Source organism: Pelodiscus sinensis, chromosome 3 (genome assembly GCF_052426305.1).
Source record: "Pelodiscus sinensis isolate ZL-2025 chromosome 3, ASM5242630v1, whole genome shotgun sequence".
In the NCBI taxonomy this organism is placed as follows: Eukaryota; Metazoa; Chordata; order Testudines; family Trionychidae; genus Pelodiscus; species Pelodiscus sinensis.
In genome coordinates this window covers 7,365,045-7,391,148 of record NC_143054.1, presented here as the reverse complement: position 1 = coordinate 7,391,148, position 26,104 = coordinate 7,365,045, and positions in this window count along the sequence as shown.

The window sequence follows — 26,104 nt, the reverse complement described above, 5'->3', positions numbered from 1 at the left end:
GCTGTTCTGTAGTAACTCTAGGTGAGTATGCGTGCCTCAGTTTCCCTGGGCACTGCAATGGTGCCCGGCTGGGGATGGGAGTTTTGGGAGTGACTCTCAGTGAGGGAGGCTGCCCAGCCCAACACATACACAATGGCCCAGGCTGTCTTGGAACCTGAGCCTAGGTGGGAGATGAAATCAGGTGATACCTTTTGCCCAGGGAGTGGGACAAAGGAGGCGGCAGGGCGGGGGGCTGCCTGCAGGGCTGGGACCGGTGGCTGACGGCCTGAGTTAGTCTCAGCTGGCTGAGGATGCAGGGAGGGAGCCTGGGGCGCTGGCTGTGGTCCCCCCGCTCCCCAAGTTGGATGGTTCTGGCTACTTCTGGTTCCCGTGTTAACAAGTCTGTGCTACACTGTCCCTGTGACCCAATAAACCTTCTGTTCTGCTTGTTGGCTGAGTGTCCCATGTGACTAGGGATGGGGGGGTGCAGGGCCCCACACTTGGTAACAGCTTTACACAAACCACACAGGAATCAGGAACAGCACCACACCGGGCTTGGATAATTTGGGGCCAGGTCCTGGTTCTGCCGCAGACTTCAGGTGCGACCGTGGGCAAGTCACATAAGCGCTCCATGCCTCAGTTTCCCAGCTATTTCCTTTCTTTTGTTGATCTAGACCAGGGGTCTCCAAACTACGGCCCGCGGGCCGGATGCGGCCCGCGAGGCCCTCTCATCCGGCCCGTGGAGACCTTTTGGCATCCAGGAAACAATTTCACCATTCACACTAATACAGGTGTTCATGTGTAGTGTATCAATGTGTTATTAAATAATAACTGAATAAAATAATATGAAATAAATAATTAAAAACAACATCCATGTTTTGATTGTTTTTTATTTGGACCTCAAGTGTGTAGTCGGCCCCCGAACTGCTGTTTGATAGTTAATGCGGCCCTCGGGCTGAAAAGTTTGGAGACCCCTGATCTAGACCAACTCTTTGGAGCTGAGACGGTCTCATGCTTACAGCACCTCGTGGGGTGGGGCCAGGAGCTTGGAAGGAGTCCCTGCGTGGTTCGACAGTATTAATACTCTAGTAATCGAATGCAGGAGGGCTATCAACATAGCTTGCTCTGTTCCTCCAGTCTGCGAGGTGCCTTGTACACCATGCACAGCAGTTCTACCCCTGGGAGGCACTTTCAGGCACAGGGAATAAATCAAAGAACGGCAGCAAGGGAAGAGATTAGCAAGGTGAACTCATAGGACGATGTTTCCATTTACACCTTGCCAGCAAGTGACTGACTCCTTCTCACATGTCCGGCTGTGGCATGAGGACCAAGCTGAAGCAACCACGCCAGTGCAGAGATCAGGGAAGGATGCATCACACCCTGTTGGGACCAAATAGAACGTATCCCTAGTGGAACAAAAGGAATGGGTAAGTAAGGAACTGAGCATTCATTGTATTTCAATTGAGAAGCTTGTTGATTTCATTCTGGGGTTTTCATTTCCTCCCAGAAGTTTGTATGTTACTTTGAAAGCCCGGTAGCAACTGGGACTGGTGATTCGTCCCTTCTCGGAAGAAAGCAAAGTTGTAATAACTGGGCCTACAAACATACCTGACTTGGGAGCTCAACAGTCAAAAACGAGAGCACATTTATAAAATGTCATAATAACCTGTAACAACAAAACCCACGGGGAGTCCTGTGGCACCTTAGGGCACCTTAGGGCACGTCGACACAGCAGGGCAAAAGTCAAATTAAGCTGCGCAACTTTAGCTACATCAGTTGTGTAGCTGAAGTCAAAATAGCTTAATTCAGCTTTTGGCACTGTCGACACAGCAGGAAGTCAAAAGACGAGCAGTCTTCCTTCAACTTCCCTTACTCCTCATGAAATGAATGTTACAGGAGTTGGAGTAAAAAGTCCTCCAGCTCAACATTATTTCCAAATAATAGCTTGCTGTGTAGTTGCATACTGTGTTATCCCAAAATAATGCTGCTGTGTAGACGTACCTTTAGAGACTAACAGATTCATTAGGGCATAAGCTTTCATGGGTAAAATCCACTTCATCAGATGAGTCAGAGTGGAAATTACAGAGGCTGGGGTACATACAAGAACCACAAAAGAAGTTACTTGGCAAGTGTACTACCGGTGTTAATGGGGTGAATCAAGTCAGGGTAGATGTGTCTCATTTGCAGCATTTGATGTGGAGATGTGAATATCAAGAGAAGGGAAATTGCCTTTGTAGTGTGTTAAGCAGTTAAGATCCTGATTCAATTCTAAGTCGATTGTATTGAATTTGCAAATGAATTCCAGTTCGGCTGTCTCCCTTTGTAATAGTACACACACACCAGCCTCTGTCTCCTGGGACCCTGGACCTTCATTCTCCTGAACCTGAAAGATGTCCTGGTCTGGTCAGGACAAGAGAGGGATCCAGATGACAGTGCCACCTCCGGGCTACGTCTAGACTGGCATAATTTTCTGGAAATGCTTTTAATGGAAAAGTTTTCTGTTAAAAGCATTTTCAGAAAAGAGCGTCTAGATTGGCATGGACGCTTTTGCGCAAAAGCACTTTCTGCAGAAAAGCGTCCATGGCCAATCTAGACGCGTGTTTGCACAAAAAAGCCCCGGTCGCCATTTTCGTGATCGGGGCTTTTTTGCGCAAAACAAATCTGAGCTAATTACACTGGCCCTTTTGTACAAAAGTTTTGCGCAAAAGGGACTTTTGCCCAAACAGGAGCCTTTGCGGAAACTCAAGCGGCCAGTGTAGACAGCTGGCAAGTTTTTCCGGAAAAGTGGCTGATTTTCCAGAAAAACTGGCCAGTCTAGACACAGCCAGTGATAACAGTACCAGTTAACACCTTTGATGGTTTGGGCCCCTTTATTCCATCTCAGTTAATACACCAGTAACAAATGGACTCTAAGAACCTGACTCTGTTATGCCCAAGCCTGCAGATGAAACAGCTTTCCCAGCCTCTCAACTCCTGAAGCACATGTATGCCTCTAGCAATGTGCCCCCCTTCGAGCCCCATGCAATATTCAGAATCAGCAATATTCAGACAGGAATAGCAACACCGCCCCCCTTCGTGCCAATTGAGGACTTTTAAGAACTTTCCAAAATGGATAAGCATTATCATAGACAGTTGGGGAAACTGAGGCACGGATGGTGGGCGCTGGGGAGGGAAATGTCATTTGCCCGGGGTCAGAGGAAGAGCCAGGCTCACAAACCAGTATCTCTGAGAGTCATTATTAAACTGCCTGAGTTTGATTTGCCACTTGCAGCCTTCCAGTTTTACCCTGGTGTAATACAACCAAGTTACACCGTAGGCACGCAGTGGTGAACCAGGTCTCCCATTTGTCAAGTAGCGCGAGAGTCCTGCCAGCATGAAGGAATCAGTGCAACGTTTACTCCGGTGTACTGGCTGGCTTCCTCGGCTGCTTCTGGCCAGGCCTTTGTTACTACCACTTCAGCACCACGCAGCAAAGTACACAAAATTGCTCATCTGCACAGTACCGCCTGCTGCGTGCTTGGGAATTTGATTTGGCACCATGCCTGCTCGCAGATAGGTTTGCTAATGAAGTGACAAAACGGACGTGTGTATGTATTTGGCCTGGCGCCCACTTTTCGCTTGTGATCTCTGCCCAGAAAGAGGGGAAACATTTGGTCAGCTTGCTAAGGTCCAGCCAACAAGGCGCTGGGTCAGAACTCTGTGCTCCAAATGCTGCAGAACTTCCACCTCTCCTTAACTCTTTCGCATGTAAAAAGACAGACTCCTCTCCTCTTAAATCGCACCTCTTTGGAGAAACCCTCACTATTGGGCTTCACCTTCCCCTGGGACCACCCCCTTTATCCGAAAAGTTGCTCTTTATTTTGGATGAGACCCAGGGGCTGTCCATCCCTTCCTTTCCACTGTAAGTATCGTCAGAGGCCTTCTACATCGTGGCGGTATTCTCCGACTCCAGCTGCCATGGAGTCACTGGCTTCCTGACATGTGGGACCCATCACATCCTCCGGAGCTGTCACGCTGGCCCTTGTAGGAATCCTGGCCCAAGTACCCATCCTCACAACCCATCCATTCCCTCAGGGTACGTCTACGCTAGCCCCCTAGATTGATCTAGGGAGGCTAATGAGGGCGACTGGAATTGCAAATCAAGCCCGGGGTTTAAATATCCCGCACTTGATTTGCATGTTCCCGGCCGGTCGCCATTTTAGAAATGGACTAGCCCGAAGTAACTGCCCCCGTCTACACGCGGCAGTGAAACGGGATTCTGGAATAAAGCCCTAAATCGAATTAGGTGGTATGCCTCGTAGAATGAGATTTAACTCTTAATTTGATTTAGGGGCTTTATTCTGGAATCCCGTTTCACTGCCGCATGTAGATGCGGGCAGTTACTTCGGGCTAGTCAGTTCCCAAAATGGCGACCGGCCGGGGACATACAAATCAAGCACGGGATATTTAAATCTCGGGCTTGATTTGCAACTCGGTCACCCTCATTAGCCTCCCTAGATCGATCTAGGGAGCTAGTGTAGACATACTCTCAGAGAAATATCGCAGGTGGCTTTGGGTAGATGCTCAGAACCAATGAGGAAAGAAGAGCTATCCAGTCCAGTTCTGATGGTACCACCGGAGCAGAGAGATTTCCTTTGCCCTCACCTGATGCAGCAGTGTCTTTGGCCTCCTCCGCCCAATGACTACCTCCAATGCCAGGTCTTCTGTGCCGAGCAGAAGGAGAGCTGCACCCTGGATTGGAGGCAATCCAAGACACTCAACATAAATTGCTAGCCATCCTTCATTCATCTGGGCCACGCAGACTTGCTCTGCCAATCAACGATGCCAACCTCAAAGCAGCTAGGATGGCTTGGCATATGCCAGCCGCATGGACACCGACCCCCAAGGGAACAGAGAAAAGCAACTCTGTACTAGCCCAGGCTGAGTTTTTCTCACCCTCCTCCCCAATTTACTTGTGGTCCAAGCAATGATGGAATGGGCTAGATAAGAGCTGCCACGGGCCATCCTGTCTGACAAAGAAAGCAAGTGGCTGGACTATTTGGGCTGCAAGGTCTTCTCCTCAGCCAGCCTTCAAGTCAGGCTCTCAAATGATCAGGCATTTCTCCCGTGACACTTGGCAAGCCAACCAGCCTGGCTGTTACCCACCACAACTTGTCAATCAGCATCAAGATAATCCCCATGGCTATGTCTACACTAAGGCTATATCTACACTGGCTGCTTCTTGTGCAAGAACCCGCCGAGCGTCCACACTGCCCGCCTGCTCTTGCGCAAGAAGATTTACAGCACGGCATCGGAAGACAGGGCTTCTTGCGCAAGAGCTACGCTCTTTTCTAACAAGTGTACGCCCTCTTGCACAAGGGGGCAGTGTAGACGTGCGGCAGGGGTTTCTTGCGCAAGAAAGCCCAGACCAAAAATGGCCATCAGCGCTTTCTTGCGCAAGAGAGCATCCACACTGCCATGGATGCTCTTGTGCAAAAGCACATGGCCGTGTGGACATGTTCTTGTGCAAGAGTTCTTGCACAAGAACCTGCCAGTGGAGACATAGCCTAGGAGTTTTCTCGGCAAAAAATATGCTAATCAGAGACTCATTTGCATGAGTCGCAATCTCATTTGCATATTTTCTGCCAGTCGGTTCTTGCACAAAAACAAGCAGTGGGGCCTTTTCCTTTTTGCGCAAAGCTCACTTTTCCTGCAAGATTAGTAAACCTCCTTTTTTGGGGCATCAGGATCATGTGCAAAAACAGATCGGCAGAGAATATGCAAATGAGATCGTGACTCATGCAAATGAGTCCCTCGTTTGCATATTTTTTGCAGAGAAAACGCATAGTGTAGACGTAGCCTGCATGAATTTCAAAGAAGTGGGCTGGGTTGGCAATCTCCCAGCCATTCATTTGTTGTGACAGAAATCAAGGGTAGCTGCTGAGTGTATTTGTCTGTGTTTGCCTGCCCTGTTCGAAGTTTAACAGTAGAACCAAATTCTCTCAGAGATGTTAATTCCCTTTCACATCTTAATGGCCTTTTATGATGTTCAAAAGCTTCAGAGGGGTGGCTGAGTTAGTCTGTAACAGACCCCAGTCTCATACATAATATAAGGAAAAACAAAAAACAACAAAGAGTCTGGTAGCACTTTAAAGATTAACAAAATGATCCCATCTACATGTTTCGTTAGTCTTTAAAGTGCTACCAGACTATCTGTTGTTGTTTAAGTTTTTCCTTATATTATGTATGAGATTGGGGTCAGTTAACCTGAAGATCAAATATAGGAGATGCTGCAGGACGCTAATAATATTATCTGCATTGGCTTCAGCTTAACTGTCTCTGCTATGAGCAGCTATTGTCGTATAGCGTAACTAGATTACTTATGTATGCATAAGAAATAGAAAATTAACTCCAAAGCAAATGGCCACAAACCATCTGTATTGCTTGTTCTTCCTTGAAAGGAAGCCCTGCTGCGACAATTTCTCTGAAGAGGCTCGTCAGCCTGCCGGGGAGCTAGAAAAGAGAAACCCCAGACCTGATCCTTTCATCTCTACAGAGGCGTAGCGAGGGTGTTTTTGCGCCTGGCGGCAAAGGCCAAATTTGCCCGCTTCCCACACTCCACAATCATTTGTTACTGTGGATCTGTTATTATTTCCAAGTCAGCAAAAAAATAAGAACATAAGAAAAAAATCACAAACACTACTAATAGCCACAGATCCTTGGATCAATTAGTAGACCCGTTAGTAGATTGTAGTGGAACTACCTTGATGATGTCTGGAGTGAAGCTGGATGAAACGTTGGACTGAAAAGTCGTATACGCGTTCAACACCAGAAGCAACAGGACATTAGAATTAAAAACTTTTGTTAAGTAAGGTTAATTTTTCCTGCCTTAGCTACTGCAAACTGATTAATTATGTCATCAAAATCTATTTTTTTGAGGGTTTCTCTCTCCACACTTAGGGTACGTCTAGACTACATGCCTCTGTTGCCAGAGGCATGTAGATTAGGCTACCAGACATAGGAAAATGAAGCGGCGATTTAAATAATCGCCGCTTCATTTAAATTTACAGGGCTGCCGCGCTGAGCCGACAAACAGCTGATCAGCTGTTTGTCGGCTCAGCGTGCTAGTCTGGACGCGCGGGTGTCGACATCAAAGGTATTTGTCGACCACCTTAGAAGGGCAGGATTGCTTAGTCTATTCTGGCTCTCTGATGCTCGAAGGTGAAACAGAATCAACTTTAATTTGCTAAATGAGCATTCACAGCTAGCAATAGATACAGCCATATTTGGGGTCGGGAAGGAATTTTCCTCCAGGGTAGATTGGCAGAGGCCCTGGCGGTTTTTTGCCTTCCTCTGCAGCATGGGGCACAGATCACAGCTGGAGGATTCTCTGCATCTTGGGGTCTTCAAAGTATTTGAAGGCTTCAATATCTGAGATATAGGTGAGAGGATTATTCTAGGAGGGGTGGGTGAGATTTTGTGGCCTGCACTGTGCAGGGGGTCAGACTAGATGATCATAATGGTCCCTTCTGACCTTAAAGTCTATGAGTCTATGAGAAGTATTTGAAGAGCAACCCGCAAGTTGGGAAACATATCTTCACCATAAGTCACAATGAATGTCAGAAGCTTTAATGGTGTATTAGGTGCAACTTCCTGGTGGGTTTCAAGGAGCATTTTGCAATCGCTAATTTCATTATATAGTTCTATCCCTTCAATATCTGAATCATAAAATGTCCCTAGATCCACACATTGTTGACGGAGGCTGTTCACGTTATCGTCTTTCAATAGTCCCTTAATGTTAAGCAAGAATCCAAATTTGTAATTCAATTCTTTAAGCCTAGTGAACCTTATAAACATTTCCTGCTGCAATCGGTCAAGCACAGTTTTCATGATTCGTATAATTTCTTTCTCTGTTGAGAGGCCAGAGTCTTAGAATAGGGGTATGGGAATGCCTGACTCTGGGGGAAAGGAGGGGAATATTTTGTTAATGTTTTGGTTTTTATGTATTTATTCCCAAATAAAATCACAAAATGTATATTAATTTTATATCAAGAAATATGTCATTTTTTCCAATTACACGAATAATTATACATTTATGTAAAATCTCAGACTTACAGGCTATGTCTAGACTGGCATGATTTTCCACAAATGCTTTTAACGGAAAACTTTTCCATTAAAAGCATTTGCGGAAAAGAGCGTCTAGATTGGCACGGATGCTTTTCCACAAAAGCACATTTTGCGGAAAAGCATCCGTGTCAATCTAGACGCGCTTTTGCGCATAAAAGCCCCGATCGCCATTTTTGCAATCGGGGCTTTTTTGCGCAAAACAAATCTGAGCCGTCTACACTGGCCCTTTTGCGCAAAAGCTGCACACCGCTGCTGGCATGCAGCCCGGGGCGGGGCGGGGCGGGCACACAGCTGTGGGGGGAAGGGCGCTGCTGGCTGGCACCGTGGGAATGTGGGGGCCAGTGCTGTGGGAGCCAGGCGCGCGGCACCAGATGGCAGCTATAAAGGATGCCGCACGCCCCTTACAGCTGCCATCAGGCACCCCCCATTGGTTGATGCCCCAGCCAACTGCCCGGCTCGCCCACCCCTTAGTCCGGCCCTGCCAATAAATGTGGCATTTTGCCTTTTCCCAAAAAAAGATCCCATGAAGTACTTTGAAGTGCAACACAACCATCCATGCCCCAGAGCCAGCCCCCCCAGTACCTCCCATCCCAATGCATTCACCCCTTCCCCTGAGCCAGCCCCCCCACAGTGCTCCCCATCCCAATACACTCACCTCTCCTCCCCCAGAGCAAGGCACCCCCAGTGCCGGGGGAATACTCCCCCAATCAAATCCTCCCCCCCCCCCCCAGAGCCAGGCACCCGGAGGAATGTACCTTTAAAACCACTGCTCTGCCCACCCAGCTGGCTGCTTCAGCTCGCAGTATGGAGAGAGCCAGCAGCAGCACTTAGCCGGCAGCTCCCGGGTCTTGGTTCAAAGCGTCGGGGACAAGAGCAGCGTGCGCTCCAGTCCCGCCCCAGCCCGGCGCCCCCCTAGCGTGGCACCCGGGGGCAACTGTCCCCCCGACCCCTCTTTGCTACTCCTCTGCATCGCTAGTTTGCTGAGCTTCGAATGGGAAAATGTAAGCCATAGGACTGAGCTCTTCCAAATAGTTGCTCCAGATATTCTGGAATGTGCATGGAAAGTCTCTAGCAGACTCTACAGCTGAGTGGATTTGGATTTGAATGTTTTGGGATGACTAAGCAGACTGTGTGATATTTGGGTAAGATCGGAGATTCCTATTGACCTGGGACGGGGGGGCACAAGGCCTGGGGCAGCCCCCCACCTCCAATACCCCTGCTGTGGACCCCACCCCAGGCACCACCAGTCCATCCCCATCTTCTCAACCTCCTCCAACTTATGTACTGCTTGATGCTCAACCTCAGTGGACTACACTAGGGAACATTCCTGAAAGAAGTGAAGGTTTATTACCTGTAGTGGAAGGTTCTTCGAGAGGTGTGGTTCTTACCTCTATTGCATTTCCCCCTTGCCTTCCTCTCCACTGTGGATCCACTGGATTTGGGGGAACTGGAGATGTGAGCGCTCCACCCTGCCCTCTGTCTCACTGGAATAAAAATAGGGACCACACATCCCAAAGAAGCACCAGTTACAGGTAACTTCCTCTTCATCAGCCTCGGCAGCCCAAAGAGGGAGCATGCTTAATTGCTCGGAGGGGATAGCACATAACACAGTCTGGTGGATAGGCAGAAGCTGTGCGGAGAATTGAGCAGGGTCTGTGCAGATGGAATCTCCAGAGAATTTAACTCTAAAGTCTAACAGGGGTCACCAAATGAAACAAAGAAAAGGAAGTTTTTCTTCACTCAGCGCACAGTCAACCTGTGGAACTCCTTGCCAGAGGATGTTGTGAAGGCCAGGACTTTAACAGGGGTCAAAAAAGAACTAGATAGATTCATGGAGATTAGGTCCATCAATGGCTACTAGCCAGGATGGGTAGGAATGGTATCCCCAGCCTCTGTTTGCCTGGAAATGGGTCAGAGGAGAGGGATCATGTGATGATTCCCTGTTGTGTTCCCTCCCTCTGGGGCATCTGGTATTGGCCACTGTCAGCAGACAGGACACTGGACTAGATGGACCATTGGTTTCACCCAGTATGGCCATTCTTATGTTTGTAAGTCTCTGTCTGAGCATGTGCAAACAGATTTTTCAGAGGCTTGGCCCACGTTGGGCTAAATTTGGCAGAGATAGCAAAAGGCACATCCCTGACACCACGGTGACCCCTCTGCCAGAGGGCAGGTCCCTGCTTCAAAGCATGTGGCACAAGAGCAGCACAACGAAGCAGACGTAAGAACTTTTCAACGTGGCCAAAGCCACGTCACTTCTCCCTCACGTTGCTCTGAGAAAGAGCAGCGCTGCTTGAGCTGAAACTTCCCGAGGAAATTCAGATGGAGGCAAACACCCAGCAAGGAAAAGTTCAACCCAGCAGGTTTAAGCGTGGCATCGGCAGCGGAGAACAGGGGCTTAGAATGAAAAACGTCAGGCGACCTAGCTGTAAGCGGTGCTTCCTGCCCCACCTATAATCTTATGGCAGCATCTAGAACAAATCCACACGGCACATTCGTATGGGGGTGTTCAACCTACATACACTGCGTGCTCTTCCCTCCCCTCCCCGGGTATAAATAGCAGGGAGGCACTCCTCACGCAAATAGAGTAAGAACAGGGCCCGATCTCTACACAGCTCAGCAGTACCTGTCCTGTCAACACCGTTATTTCTAGCAACGCAAAACCGTTCCCTCTTGTCCCTCCATGCCTCCTCCTTCCACTGACCCAGAGCTACCCTCTGCAGTGTGAACACAGCCTGTGTCCATGGTGGCCTGTAGCTACATACTGCCCCCATATTGCCGCCAGTGTAGACGTCCCCAAGGTGTCCCAATCCGGATCAGGCCCCCATTGGGCGCAGGGTTGTACCTACACAAGACAGTCCTTGCCCTGACCGTGGGGATGAACTAGACACAGGGATTGTGGCCGTGCCACTTGCACAGAAAGACGACCTAACTGCCCCAGGGAGTCTGTGACGCAGCTGGGAACCGGAAGGAAGGGCTCTGGAGTTCCGATCCGGGGTGATGGCTTTGGGGAAGGCAGCTCTCTTTGTTCTCCGTTGCCTAAGGGAGCCATAACACAAACACTAACATCAATCACCACGCGCTCGCCTTCTCGCGGCGTCGCAAGCTAGGGGCACTTCCGAACGGAGGGTCCTGCCCCCAGCACCCCAGGCAGGGTGGTGCGGGCGAGCAGTTGCTTGAACCAGAGAGTCAGCCGCGAGGCAGCTGCCGTCGCCGCTCTGCTCCCGCTGGGCTCTTTCCGGTCGGCACATCGTTACGGGGGCGGCTCAGATGGGAAAGTGCCGATTTGCAGCGCTGGGGAAATGGAATGGACCCATTTGCATAAAAAGCGGTTCGCAAGCAATTAGCGCCGCCTCCTGCCGCCGCCGCGTGCTCCGTGCCTGAAAGGGGCTGTGCGTGCCGTCGCGCCCTGGGCCACCCACGCCTGGGCACGGGGGAGGGGACAGGGCGAGATGCAAATGAGGCACTTCCCTCCTGCTCACTGGTAATAGCTCTGTCTCCCCTTCCCGGCATCTGGCCTCAGGGAACTCTGGGAGGAGAGGCACCGTGGGAAGCTCCCAGCGACATTCACTTCTTAATGCTCCAGGAGTGAGGAATTGAAGCAAGCGTTGGCCTCCCCGTGGCAATGGGGGGGGGGGTGATTTCCATGTGACCTGGCTGCTTTCCTCAGAGGGGTGGTCGTGTTAGTCTGCATCTGCACAAACAACAAGGAGTCTGAGAAGGCACCTTAAGGGTACATCTGCACTGCAGAGCTATTTTGGGATACCTGAAATAGCTACTCCGCGTCTGTTGAAGCAGCCTGTTATTTTGAAATAACAGGAGGCTTATTCCGACATCTCGGTAACCCTCGTTTCACAAGGATGAAAGGGAATTTTGGAAAAGCGAGTGATTTTGAAATTTGGCACTGTGTAGACAATTGTATGTCTTATTTCGAGTTTAGGGTGCTGCACCCTAACAGATTTATTAGGACCTAAACTTTCGTGGGTAAAACCCACTTCAGATGAATTGGAGTGGAGTTTGCAGAGGCAGAGGCCTCTATAAGGACAACAAAAGAAAGAGGGCACCTGTGCATGGATGGACAGGAAAGGCTGTGTCAGAGCCATTATGCAGAAAGAATCCACAGCACTCAGACACAACCTGGATGGGATGCACTACAGAGAGCTCTGAGTCAAAGTGACACCCACTTATGGGCCCGAGTCACAGGCAGGACAGCAGCATCGTCCACATGGATCCTAAAAGGAGGTAGCAGAGGCAGCTTGTGGCGGGAGGAGAAGACTAAGACTCTGTTTTAGCCACGCTGAGCTTGAGCTGATGGTGAGACAGCCCCAAGGAGAGGTCAGAAAGAGGCTGGGATTTTACTTAGGCTAGTAGGAGGCTGTCATGGCTCCTTCCCTCCTTCCCCACTCTGGAATGATAAATGCAGAAGTGGGGGCCAGCAAGTGTACCCCAGGCTACCCCTTATCTACCAGGCTTTGGTATAAAACTTCCCCCAAAATCTTAAAAACCGAGATTTTGGGAATAAAACTTCTGCTGCCACCACCAAAATTAATAACGAGATTAGGGGGAAGATCATTTGGGAAATCTCCCCCCTATTATAAAAATCAGGACACGCAAGTAACCAAAGCCAGGTTAATAAAAAGAAAAGAGAAAACTTTTATTATTACAACAATATTCCTGTTGCAAGCATAAGGATCAGAGGGGAAGGTAACAAAATATACTCATGGAGGAATTACACCATGGGCTAGAACTTAGTTAAAAAGAAAAGCCAACCATCTCTTAAGCAGCACCAGATTTCAGATCCCACACCCAACCCTTAAAACAATAAAGCCTAACGAAACTACCTAAACTTTACCCTACTTACAGAAAGTGAAGAATGGTTTCTTGGAGAGAGAGAGAGACACACACTTGTCCCTCCCTGTAGCTGCAGAGGACTCACCCAGAGACACAAAAAAGGGCAAAAAACCTAAATTCCCTTGTTGAAAGTCCTACCTACATTCCTATTGGCCACTCCACCTGGCTAGGTGTAGTTAACCCCTTAATCCCCAGGCTGCTGGCTAACCCTCATAATCATGACAGGCAGCAAGAAAGAGGTAGATCGGTGCATCATCTGTAGAGAGAAGAGAATTTAATTTGGTTTTGCAGGTCAGATTTCCCAGCGATACGGTGTAGAGAGAGATTAGAAAGGGGCCAAGCCCACCGCCCACAGGAAATTGGAGGAGGGAGAAGAAAGGTTGTCCAAAGGACAGGCTGAAGGAGCAATTAGAGAGCTGAGAACCAAAGGGGTGGGGGACAGAGTCACGGACCCCAAAGGACGAGGTTTCACAGAGAAGAGCCTGGCCAATGATGTGGAAGGCAGCTGACAGGCCAAAGGCGATGAGGATGGAGCACTGGTTCTGAGGAGTCTAGGAAAAAGTAATTTGAGCCCAATGGCTGAAGCAGGGGGATTCAGGAAACCTGGGTTCTGTTCCTAGCGCTTCCTTCCACTGGCCCCTGGCTAGGCCATCTCTGTCTGTCCATAGGTAAACTGCCCTGTCTCTGAAGTGCTGGGAGATGTACTGGTGGTGAGTGCGAAACAGCAGGGGAAGGCTGCTCGTGTCACTAAAGCGCAGCGCTAGTGGACTCAGGAGAGCTGATGCAATCAAGCCCCTGTCACTGACTGGCGGTGGGTTGGCTAGGCCCTGGGCCTGCCCTCTTCCCTCCCACAAGTCACCTCACGCAACTGCACGGACGGAGGGCTGCTGACGTGAGTGAACGGAGCAGGACAGGGCCCGGACTGGCTCCGCGGCGCAGACTCCCCAGCAGTACAGCGAGGATGAAAGGCACTCCCTGTGCCGGGCTGTCGCCAGGCTCAGCCCACGAAGGCGTATCAAGTGCTTTGTGCACCTCTCGCACGTCTCCAAGTCACTGGGAGTCTATAAAGCCCTCGATCCTCATAGCCGGAGTAATTGAGTGATGGAGCACGTGCCAAGTTTGGTCAGCCAGGCTGGGTTGGCTCTTGGTCCCATGGGATGCACCATAAGGCTTGCTCGGTTGAAGATTGGAGCTGCCTCTTCGGGTCTCTGGCTGTTTCTCGGGGACAGAGTGCGCACCCCATGTGTTGGCAGGCCCGTCTTTGACCGTTCTCGGTGCCCCCTGCTTTGTGGTTGGTTTTTGCTCCTGGGTGCAACCTGAGCTGTGGGCCTGCATCTCACACTGCCATGCTGTGGCTAAGCCAAACCCCCTGCCCGGGTCTGCGCTTCTACAGGCGCTCCCAGTGAGTTAGGCAGATCATTTTTGCACCACCCTACGTGCGGCACTTGCCATCACAGGCGGGGATAAAGAAGAGTTCCGACCGCCAGGTTGAGAGTCTGTCTGACGTCCTTCGCCGGCACAGTCCCCTCAGAACCAAACCCCTAGAGGCTGACGCTATGCACCCCACCCTTGCAGAGTTGAAGGCTTCGGCTTTCCTCCTCTGGTGGCCGCCACAGATGAGGCTGACGACTCAGTCTCCTGCAACCAGGAAACAGCCTTTAGCTCACGTCGCACTCGTGCTTTTAGTACAAGACACCCTGTGCTCAAACCTTGATGTCCGCCCAAGCAGGGTGGGTTACAGCAGCTTCGTTTGTCTCAAAGCGGAGGCTGAACTACGGAGCGATTCTGACCTGACCAACAGCTCCCACCTCATCCTTTTCCATAGTTCATTGCTTTTCAACTTCCCCAAAGACCAGCTAGTCACTACACCCACCTCTCCCCTTTAAAAAGCTTGTCCTCCCAGGGTGTTATCTGTTCCCTCTGTGTAGTGCATGAACCAATCCCCTTTGACAGCACATCTACTGAGGCAGCAATTAGCTTGTGGTCAGGTTTTATCATTAGGGCTTAAAAGAAAAATTAGCCGTGTAAAAAGGTTCCGTGGCTTATCCAGTGCCTGGTGAAATATGGACACAGCAAAGCAACTGCATTACCCTACACCCCCCACCCCTTTTGACATGATGGTTTTGTTTGATTCTCCATTGCTAGGCAGCTAAAATCAGCAATTGGCTAAAGCAGAGCTCCTAAATGAGCAGAAAAGCAAGTCACAGGAGGCACCAGCGTCTCAGGCCTTGCTCCAGCCCTGAGAAGAAAAAAACCCAATTCACTTCTCTAGTTTCAACATCAGAGAGTCTAATAATCAACCTAGATAATCTAGCTCCTCGCCTGGCATTGTTCCTGGCAGCACATTTTCTTGTTTCCTTGTGATTGAACTTAAATTGCATTGTGGGTGTTATTCAAGCTTGAAAGTCAAGCGGGGTCTGGCGAGATGGAAGGATCATGCGGTGAATAAGGCAGGGGGTTAGCTCGCCACAAACTTGGGTTCAAGCCAAGCGTACAGGTCACCTTCATTCTGGTATCTCCTAACGTTTCAGTGCTTGCCTTGCAGCCTTAGGCTACATCTACACTTCACATTAATTTCAAAATAAGGTATTCCGGAAGAGTTATTCCAAAATAGCACATCTACATGAGGGAAGCCTGCCTCGGACTAATTTTGAGGCTTCCCTGAAGTGCAGACATGCTCTCTCACTTCAGAGCCCCACGAAGCACTGGGGAGGAATCATATATATAGTAGCCCAATGTCTGTGACTAATGCTGAAATGCTGGTTGTTCCCTCTGAGTGGTGCTGTTACCTCCCATCGTGGCGCTCGGCTGACTTCTGCACCTCTCAGCTGGGCCGCCGCACCGGAGCAAATGGTGCAAGCAGCTATTTGGGGTCCATGCTCCACATGCAGCTTACGCTGCTTGCTCCCGCATGGCGGCCCGGCTGAGCAGTGCAGAAGTCAGCCGAGCGCCAAGGCGGGAGGCAACAGCGCCGCCCAGAGGGACCAGCCTGGGGGCGGGGCCCGGACGAGCGTGCATCTCTGACATCAGGCAAGGGCACCAGATTCAAAAGGAGGAAAGCAGAGCAGACACAGAGGAAACAGAGAGGAGAACGGAGGACAGTGAGAGAGAGAGAGAGAGAGAGAGAGAGAGAGGGGCTGTTTGCGCCGCTTGTTCCTACGCGGCAACCCGGCTGAGCAGTGCAGAAGTCAGCTGAGCACCACGGCGGGAGGCGGGGCAGTGACGTATATACCCATGGGGCGGGGCCTGGACGAGCATGCATTCCCGATGGAGACAGAGGAGAGCGGAGAGAGAGTGAGAGGCAGGAGGGGGAGAAGAGAGACAGACGGAGAGAGAGGCAGAAGACATAGGAGAGCTGAGAGAGAGAGAGAGAGAGAGAGAGGAGGAGACATTCGGAGGAGGAGAGAGACAGACACATGGAGCAAGAGACCGGAGGCTCAGGAGAGAAGACCGACGTGGAGGCGAGACCTGAAAATCCCGTCTTATGACAGGCTAATTGGCTAGTAACTTAGAATGGCCCTGGTGAGGGGCTATTTTGAAATACAGGAGCTGGAGCATCTACACACGCCTCATTTCAAAATAGGCATTTCGGAATCGGCATTATTCTTTGTAGAATGAGGTTTATGGAAGTCATAATAAGCTGTCTGTTATTTCAAAATTTCAAAACAGAATTGCTGTGTGGACTCTCGCATAGTTATTTCAGACTAATGGCTGTTATTCCAAAATATCTTTGCTGTGTAAACACACTGGGGTTATGTCTAGACTGTCAGTGTTCTTGCGGAAATTCAAGCGGCCGGTGTAGACAGCTGGCAAGTTTTTCCGCAAAAACAGCTGTTTTTGCGGAAAAACTTGCCAGCTGTCTACACCGGCCGCTTGAATTTCCGCAAGAGCACTGACAGTCTCATGTAAGAAATCAGTGGTTCTTGCAGAAATACTATGCTGCTCCTGTTCGGGCAAAAGTCCTTTTGCACAAAAGCTTTTGTGCAAAAGGGCCAGTGTAGACAGCTCAGATTTGTTTTGCGCAAAAAAGCCCCGATTGCAAAAATGGTGATTGGGGCTTTTTTGCGCAAAAGCATTTGCGGAAAATCATGCCAGTCTAGACGTAGCCCTTTAGTGTTGTTAATGGCGGGTTTTTTGGGTGCGTCATTCCCTTGGTTTTTGAAAAAGGAAACTGAAAAAAGATTCCACAAAACAAACGTGGCATCGTATTGACACTAACTGACCGACCAGTAGTGCTAGAAGCTTTCGATCCATCTCATGGACTTCTTCCACTGTACCAAACCGTAATCGAGAGCAGTAGAGAGTGGCCGTCCTCCGCATGGACCAGCACTAACTGGAGAGGAGACGTGCACTGTGCCCATGGGCAACACATGCTTCCTGACATCAGAGGAACCAGGAGACTCCAGAATCTTGGCTTCCTTTCCTGGCTCTGGGTAGGAGTGTGCACTAGCAGACTTCCCTCCCGCCCCCCCCCCCCAGCTGTGACCCTTTCAGCATCATTCCCTTCAACCTGTCCCACCTCTCCCACCCCTCACTTCTTGTCCGAGTCTCATTCTCCTGGCCAACTCAGTCCCAGCTCCACTCCCAGTTCCCCATCTTAGCTTCTCATCCAACCTCTCAGCCGCCCTTCCCACAATGGCTCCCAGTCCCAATCTCCCTCTCCGGGCTATCCATCCACGCTCTTTCCTCCCTCCCTGGCTCCTTGCTCCAGTCTCTTTGCTCAGCCAGTCCCCAGAACCCAGCTCCTGGTCAGGTCTCTCCCCTTCCTCAGCCCCCTCCCAATGTTTTTTTTGTGCTAGTCTCCTTGTGCAGCCACTCCCCATTTCCTGCCTCTGCCTGCTCCCAGCAGCTGCCAGTCTCCCCACACCCCCTCATTAGCTCTGTCTCCTTGTACCTCCTCTCCCCTCCCAGGGGTCTCAAACACAGACCTCTGGATCCTCAGAACATGGCCCTCACCAGCAACTCACCGGAACCAGGAGAAAAGGGGGCTACGAGCTCTAGTTCACACAGGGACATCCAGCCCCACTGATTGGCTTGTGCCACCCCTTCCTCTGCCTCTTCCTGCCCCGGTCTTCCATTCCAGCCCCCCACTATGTGCTTCTGGGGGTGCTCCAGCCCTAAAGCACCCAGAGGATCAGTGCCCAAACCCTCAGTTTCCAACTTCTGTTTCCGAGCCCAGCCAATCTCATCCTGCTCCCAGGTCCTTGCTGTTGTACTAATATTAATGGAATCTGTAGGTCGACAGTGTTAACGCAAACAAGTTAACTGAGGTCTGGGCCGTGGTCTGCCGAGACCTCCGCCTGCATAGCACCTGGGAGAACAAACCATTCAACCGCCTGCTAGAACAGAAAAGGAGACAGTTGAGCATTTGGAATGTAAAATGTTACATATTCGCTGGAGAGAATTTCAGGAGGGAAACTCCTTTGTTTGACAGTCTTACAAATGATCCCCCGTCTGTCCTTTGGGAGACCAGGGACGTTAGCTCAGGTGCGCTGGAGCAGTTGATGTTAAAGTCCAACCTCATTTCATCGCAGGTGGTGCTGAAGGTTCAGCTGGAGCCAGAAGAAGTGGCCATCTTGGCTGGGTCCCTCTGACCTGTCTGCTCTGGTCAGGTCAGGATTAGGAGAAAGGCCCAGGAGATGGTGGGAGTGGCAGCCATGATGGGAAACTGCCTTCTGTAGCCTCTGCCTGTTCTTTATTTTCCACACAAAGTCTCTTCCTTTATGGACCCAAAAAGAGAGATGGGTGATCCAGCCCGTCCCCTCAGTTCTGCCAGTTAGGCCTAATATTGGACTCACATTTGAGGTCGTTCATTTCCAGACCCTCATTGTCTTGTTTCCCAGGCAGGATTTTAACTTATCTTTGATGGATATCAGGAGGTGTTTTCGTTTGGACTAATTCTGTCTCTCTCCCTTTCAACATTTGCTGTTATCGGTTACCGTGACAGCTCATGAACTTTATATATTTTACAGCAGAGCTCAGTTAGGGTAAATGTGCAAGCTCAATGATCATAACAATGCCCTGCCACTCCAAGCCTTTCTCTGGTCAACCCCATTTACAGCTCTCTCCCTCCCCGCGCCCCTCCCCCGCCAATCCCACTGGATTCCCAACCCCACATCAGCCTGGAGCAGCTGGGAGTAGCCATAGCAGGGCCAATGTGACTCCCTCCAACCCTACAGCCCTGGACTAGGGGGACCTTGCTCTATTCTGGCACACACAGGAGCGGAGGGAATGGTGTATATTCAGTCACTATGGGGAAGACACGTGCTACCTGATGAGTACAAGGAACAGAGAGGCTGGCTCATGCGTCTTGAAGATAATCTCTGGAAAACTGTCTGCTAAAAATCCAAGAAGTCTCCACTCCACATGGGTGATCTTTTTCAAGTGCTTATAAATAAACGGAATCAACGTGGGCAGATATTCATGGAAACAGGAAGAGGAACATCCTTGACACAAAGGCCACTGCCCTGACTGATTTTAAACTCCTGCTCCCTAGTGTAACTCAGGGTCACTGAGACCAGAGAGAGGAAGAGTAAAGTCTGATCTACAGCCTCAGTAGCTGGAATACTTTTAGCTCATGCGGTAGAGGCCCACAGATTTAGCCCCTAAAGTCCCAGGTTCAATCCCAGCTTCCGACAACCAGGGCGAGTTAGCTAGGCTTTGTCTACACTATGAGTTTTGCCAAAAGAGGCAATGCAAATGAAGCGCAGATTAGCATTTTTCTCGCACTTCATTTGCATAATCTTTCGGTCTGTGTTTGCACAAAAACAAGCAGTGTGGACGTTTCCTTTCTGCACAAACCCCCCTTTTTGTGCAAGATCTTTATGCCGCTCAGGGAGACACATAAGGATCTTGCGCAAACCCTCCTTTTTGCACAAAAAGGAAACATCCACACTGCTTGTTTTTGCGCAAAAACCCCTTGCGCAAACACAGACAGAAAGATTATGCAAATGAAGCATGAGAAAATGCTAATCCACAGTTCATTTGCATGGTCTTCCGGCAAAACTCACAGGCTGTGTCTAGACTGGCCACTTTTTCTGGAAAAATCAGCTGCTTTTCTGGAAAAGCTTGCCAGCTGTCTACACTGGCTGCTTGAATTTCCGCAAAAGCACTGACTTCCTACTGTAAGAAATCAGTGCTTCTTGCGGAAATACTATTCTGCTCCCGTTCAGTCAAAAGTCCCTTTTGCACAAAGCTTTTGCGCAAGAGGGCCAGTGTAGACAGCTCAGATTTGTTTTGAGCAAAAAAGCCCCGATCACGAAAATGGCGACCGGGGCTTTTTTGCAGAAAAGCGCGTCTAGATTGGCATTGACGCTTTTCCACAAAAAAGTGCTTTTGCAGAAAAGCATCCTGCCAATCTAGACACTCTGTTCCGAAAATGCTTTCAACAGAAAACTTTAAAAGCATTTCTGGAAATGCATGCCAGTCTAGACACAGCCCCTGTGTAGCCGTAGCCCTAGGGATGTAAGTGACTAGTCGACTACCTGATAAGCATATGCTTGTCGAGTAGTGACTCGACTAATTGCTCCCTCCCCTTGTTGCCTCTATCAGAGAGAGGCAGGCGGGGGGGTGGGGAGGTGAGGAGTTCCCCCCAGCACTATCTCGGGGGGGAGGGGAAGGAGAGCAGGGGAAGTAGTGGTGCCATGGGGAAACAGCACGAGCGGGGAATGCTTGCTGTGCCTCTCCCTTTGTAGCAAGAGCCCCGAGGGGAAAGGAGCTCATTTTAAAGAGCAAGGCGGTGAGGGAAACCCAGGGCGGGTGGGGACTCATGGGGCTCTTGCTACATTTCAGAGAGAGGCAGAACCCAAGGCTCCATTTGAAAGGCAGAAGCACAGCAAGGATAGCGAGTGCCCCTCCCCTTATCAACTAATCGAGTAGTTGATGGAAATGCCATCAACTACTCAATTAGCTGATTAATCCAAATGTAACATCTCTCCTGAACGCTAGTACAGGGTGTGCTACAGGGAGGGACTCACCACACTGGCACCTCCTGCTGGGCATCTCAGGAAGCAGCTGTCCCAGCAAGTGAACCTTCAAGGGGTGATGGTGGCTGTCAGCTCCACATGCAGAGCCACTACTGCTCCTTTCTCTCAGGATCTGCATCATGGCACACATCACCCATGTCACCACCCAGCCCCCCCCCCCCCCCAGGGACTCCTCTAGCAAGAATCCAGCCACTCCTTGCAATGGACTGGCAAGCCACAACCAGGCTGCTCCCTCAGCTGGGGAGAATGACTAAGCCACCCAGTGTTCCACATCTCAGCCCAGAATCACCCTCTTCCATTTCAGTTCATTGGTTCTATCCCTGGGCAACTTCCTTATAGCCCCAGTTCTTTCTACCTCTGGCTTCAGCTTCTTCACCCTTTTCCCAAGGCCTGTAACTCATGGCAGCCTATCAGGAGCTGCTCCCAATCCCCATTAGCACTTACCCCAAAGCTAATCACACAGCAGTGCTCCAGAGAACCAGTCTTCTGCCTAAGGCTTGCCGTAGCCAACTCCTTTTTATATGGGCCAGCTAGGCCCTGATCTGCTAGTCCAGCTGCTGCCCTAATTGGCTGTTTCCCCTGCAGCAGCTCCTTTGGCTGCCTGCGGAACAGACTCCCTCATCTGGTTTTAACCCTCTCAGGGCCAATGCAGGGCAGGCACCCTGTCATAGTATGCTAGAACGGTGTCAGAATTTTTTGAATATACCCAAACAATGCATTTTCCCCTAGCCTTCCACGCAGCAATGGCTGGACTGTTTTGGTTGACACTTTCCAGAAATATTCAGCATAAAAAGAACACCCGGCATGGTAAATTTCACTCCAAATGGTTAAAATTTGACAAGGCTATAAGCAACTGAAAAGAGAGTGTTATAATGGGAACTGCCAAGCAACCTTAATGACTGGTGGTGTAAACAACCCTCCTGTATATAACGGTAATTAATACTAACTAAAACTTAATTTGTGAATGTCGGGGGATTTTACACCAGCTCCTATTTGTGTTTTTTTACTCCCTGCCTTGGTTTAAATGTTTCCTTCCTCTGTGATATATTTGACACCTCCGCTTGTCTCACCACTCTGTTATTTTGTTTTTCTTTGCCTTTAGCCTAAAGCCAGCATTCAAAAGTGAAATGTTTGCTCGTGTTAAAAAGCAAACATCTGGCTTCATTATGGAAAGAGGTCTTTGTGTTTACATTGCAGGCGCTTCAGGGAGTAGAATTATGGAATTATGCTAGAGCACTTCAGGGTGGGGCCAAAAGAAATAGCTTTCCTGATGGCAAGTCAGGCTTCATGAACGGGGGCAGCTGGAACAGAACCTCCAGCCATGTCACCGAGTACTAGCCAACAAGGGATTTGGCCAAAGTTCGATATAGTCAGGAGTTATTAGGCAAACAGGCCACCAGAATCAGAAGCCAGTGAGCTTGATATGCTCTCGTAATCCATATACCTCCTGAGAGCACTTACAGAGAGAACAATAAGTCTACTCTACAGCCTTAGCTGAGAGCCGGCCGGCTTTTAGAGCATCCAGTAGAGGCTCATGCACCAATCTACAGAGCTCTCAGGTTCAGTTCTGCCTGGCGGGGGTGTTACACTCAGTGGGTGTGTCTAGACTACATGGCTCCGTAGTTTTCTTGACATAGTTTTCTCGATATAGTCAATGAAGCGGGGTTTTAAATAATCCCTGCTTCATTAAAATTAAAATGGCCTCCAGGCTGTGTTGACAATCAGCTGATCCGGCACAGCGCGGCAGTCTAGACGCGGCTCGGTCAACAAAGGAAGCCTTTGTCGACCACTCCTGTAAGCCTCGTTTCACCCTTGTCGACCGATCTGCGTCTAGACTGCCGCGCTGTGCCGGATCAGCTGATTGTCAGCACAGCGCGGTGGCCATTTTTATTTTAATGAAGTGAGGATTATTTAAATCCCCGCTTCATTGACTATGTCGAGTAAACTACTTTACATGGCTCCGTCGACGGAGCCATGTAGTCTAGACACACCCAGTATGTGGGATGCTGTGAAGTGGCTTTTGTATAAGTGATGTTGTCCTTTAGCTGGTGGAACAGACACCTTACAACAACTACACGCAGCTAAAGAAGTTCTCCTTTTGCTCACTTGATCTAATGGAGAACTTTAGCACTGAGCACCTCTAACTGAAGCTGTTCTGTTTTGTATGAAATACCTAGAGTAAGAACTGGAACCTCGGTGTACTATCCCTCGGCTATAGAGACATCTTCATACTTTCTCTGGCCCAGTGGACATTTATTTGATACGAAGTGGAACAGCTGCAATGAGGAAAGAGGCCACGCCCCCAAATGCCTATATTAGAGTGTCCCCCCATGGATGTGGGAGACATTGGTTCAAGTCCTTGATCCAAGTCAGGCAGAACGAGAATTTGAATCTGGGTCTCTGCCATGTTAGGTGAATGCTCAAGTACAAGTGGGGCATAATCACATTTTGTGCAAGGCTCAAGCCAGAGTTCAAGTTTGAAGATAGCCTGGGAGAATGTCGACCAGCTCAGGCCCTGCAAGTGAAACAGGCATGCAAATGCCTGATTTGAGGATCCTGAGGGGACTTAGGTGTGGGCTGGGCACCAAACAGCTTAATAGCTTTGTTACCTCAGGGACTAGGTAAACAAATACAATTAAAAGACAGGGCTAAATTTCTGTGTCCCTGTACAACAAATGCAAGTTCCCAATCAATACCGTATCTATCACCGGCCAATTTTACCCACATGAAGACAGACTCCCAATCAAGTTTAAACAAATCTATTACACAATAGCGAAACAACACAGCATATCACATAAAGGCACATATAAATCCACAACAATGATGATAACGATTTAGTGTAAGGTCCCCAAACAACCCACCCCCTTAAAAGAGAAGGAAAGAAGATAGAACAGAGCCCGGGCAAAAAGGGAGTTTAATTTACACAAGCGTCCTGGCGGCTGAAGCTGGTTGGTGCCTAGGACCTCAACCTCTGGGCTGATGGAGAGCCCTTCGGGAGGAGCACTAGGGAGAGCCCGTGGAGGATGATACAGATGGGAGGGATCAGGATCTTGTCAGGATTACGGGGTGTTTCTCTTCCTCACAGAGCCTGGGCCTTCGCCACGGATGCTGAGGATCTGCTCCTGATGGTTCAGAGAACTGGGGGGAGAGTTCACATCTGTGGACACTCTCTCACAGTCCCTCTGGCTGGCTCTCCTCACTGCAGCAGCAGCGCCAGCAGTAACAGTAGCAGCAACAGCGTCACTGTCCCATGGGAGGGGCTTTCCTTATAAGTCTCTATTGATGGGAAAATATGATTGACAGGTCCAGCTATGCACACAGCTCCTGAGGTAAATTGTGACAACTTGTTTGGTGGGGAAAACCAGCCCATTCCAGTTCCTGTTTACCTCCCTCTGATAGAGTCTTTCAAGATGGAGTCCATAGTTTTCAAAATGGAGTTTGCACAAGCACCCCACAAAATAAGATTTTACTATTAGGAACAACGCCTGTAACAATCCCCTCCTTGATGGGGCTGAATACTATGGTAGAAGCCACCATCACCTGGTAATAAACTATTTGTTTACAATTTAACCCTTGCAACATAACAATTAACATTAACTTACTAACATTTATACATTCAGATTAGAGAACTTAAAAGCATTGGTCTTTAAACTCAAGTTCCTTCTAAGATGATATAAACATACACAATTAACATTATTACATATATCAACAAGATTATGTGTATAAGTAGGCATACGATTACCGGATTTACAAATATGGATCTTAAATCTTGGGACTCCAACAGATCTTGCCACCAATTCTTTCTAAGATTCTCATCCTTAATAACCCTTGAAACATCTCTGATATGATCTACAGCATGTTGAACCGTTATCATGGCTCTTTTACCTTCCTTCTTTAATTCATCTATATAATTACTCAATTTCTCATGATACATTAATTCTTGAATCACCTCTATATATGGTCCCAAGTAAACCGATTCTACGTGATTATATAATTGATATTCCATATAAATGGTTTCAAGATTTTCAACAGATACATCATGTAGAGTGATGTTAATGTCACATCCTTGTATCGAGTATACCTTACACATACACAAATTAGAATTTTTAACATTCACAATGGGATAAAACATATTTACAATAAACTTAGGACACAGGTTGCAACACAGATGCAATACCTATTTGTCTGGACCGATAATGAATTTGTCTGGTTCACAGAGAGAGGGTGCAATTCATAATGACACTCTCCAACCTGCGCCTTAAGACACAGGTGGAATTCTTCCCACAATCCCATAGTGCAGGAATACCGTAACTCCTTTTCTTCTGAGCAAGCTTGTAAATTAACCATTCTGTAGGAGTTATTCTTGAGGTGGACCCATTTTTGACTCTCCAGAGGCATCATTAGTGAATTATTAACATATAAACCTAATGAGATGACTGGGTAAATTTCCTCTTCTATGGCCTCCCTTAAGGTATGTATGGTTGCTTCAATACGCTCCATCCAAGGGTGGTATACGAACTTTATAATTTTCCACCAATTTTGATGCCTTCTTTCAAATTCATCTGATTTTTTCCCATACGATCTTCCTTAATTCAACTGGAACTTCTCCTTTTAGACCATCCCTGATTATACTCTTGGACACATCCATTATCCAGTTCTGGGCTTCTATGAATACAAGTGCAATGGATACGTTTGATTGTAGTATTCCCTATAGCATCCAATATCTTCAAGTGATCGTTCTCTTGTGATTGCAAACATTCAGGTATTAATTCAATCAGGTCTATGTTTATTTTGGCAAGTGCAGATAATGCTCCGGACAGTGGATCAGCCAAGGTGCCTAATCTATGGTTTAATTGTCCTAATCTTTGTCCCAACCGCCGTTGATTCAAAATATTAAAAAGACCTACTCCTGCTCCAATGCCACCTAACACTTTTGCGGTCTAGTCCCTCTTTTATCTTTTATTTGTGTCTGTTATGACACCTTGTACCCAAGCCTTCCAGCCTATTAATAATGGATTGACATAGGGTCCACACTTTTCATATCTTGAAATGATGGATACTTGAAGGGACATATCAATCTTTTTGAGAGCATATTGTGGCTCAATCATTAAAGCTCCTGACAAATCCCATTTGATCACAAAAGGTCTAGCCTTTGTTATATCAGGGAAGGGAAGCACTGTTAG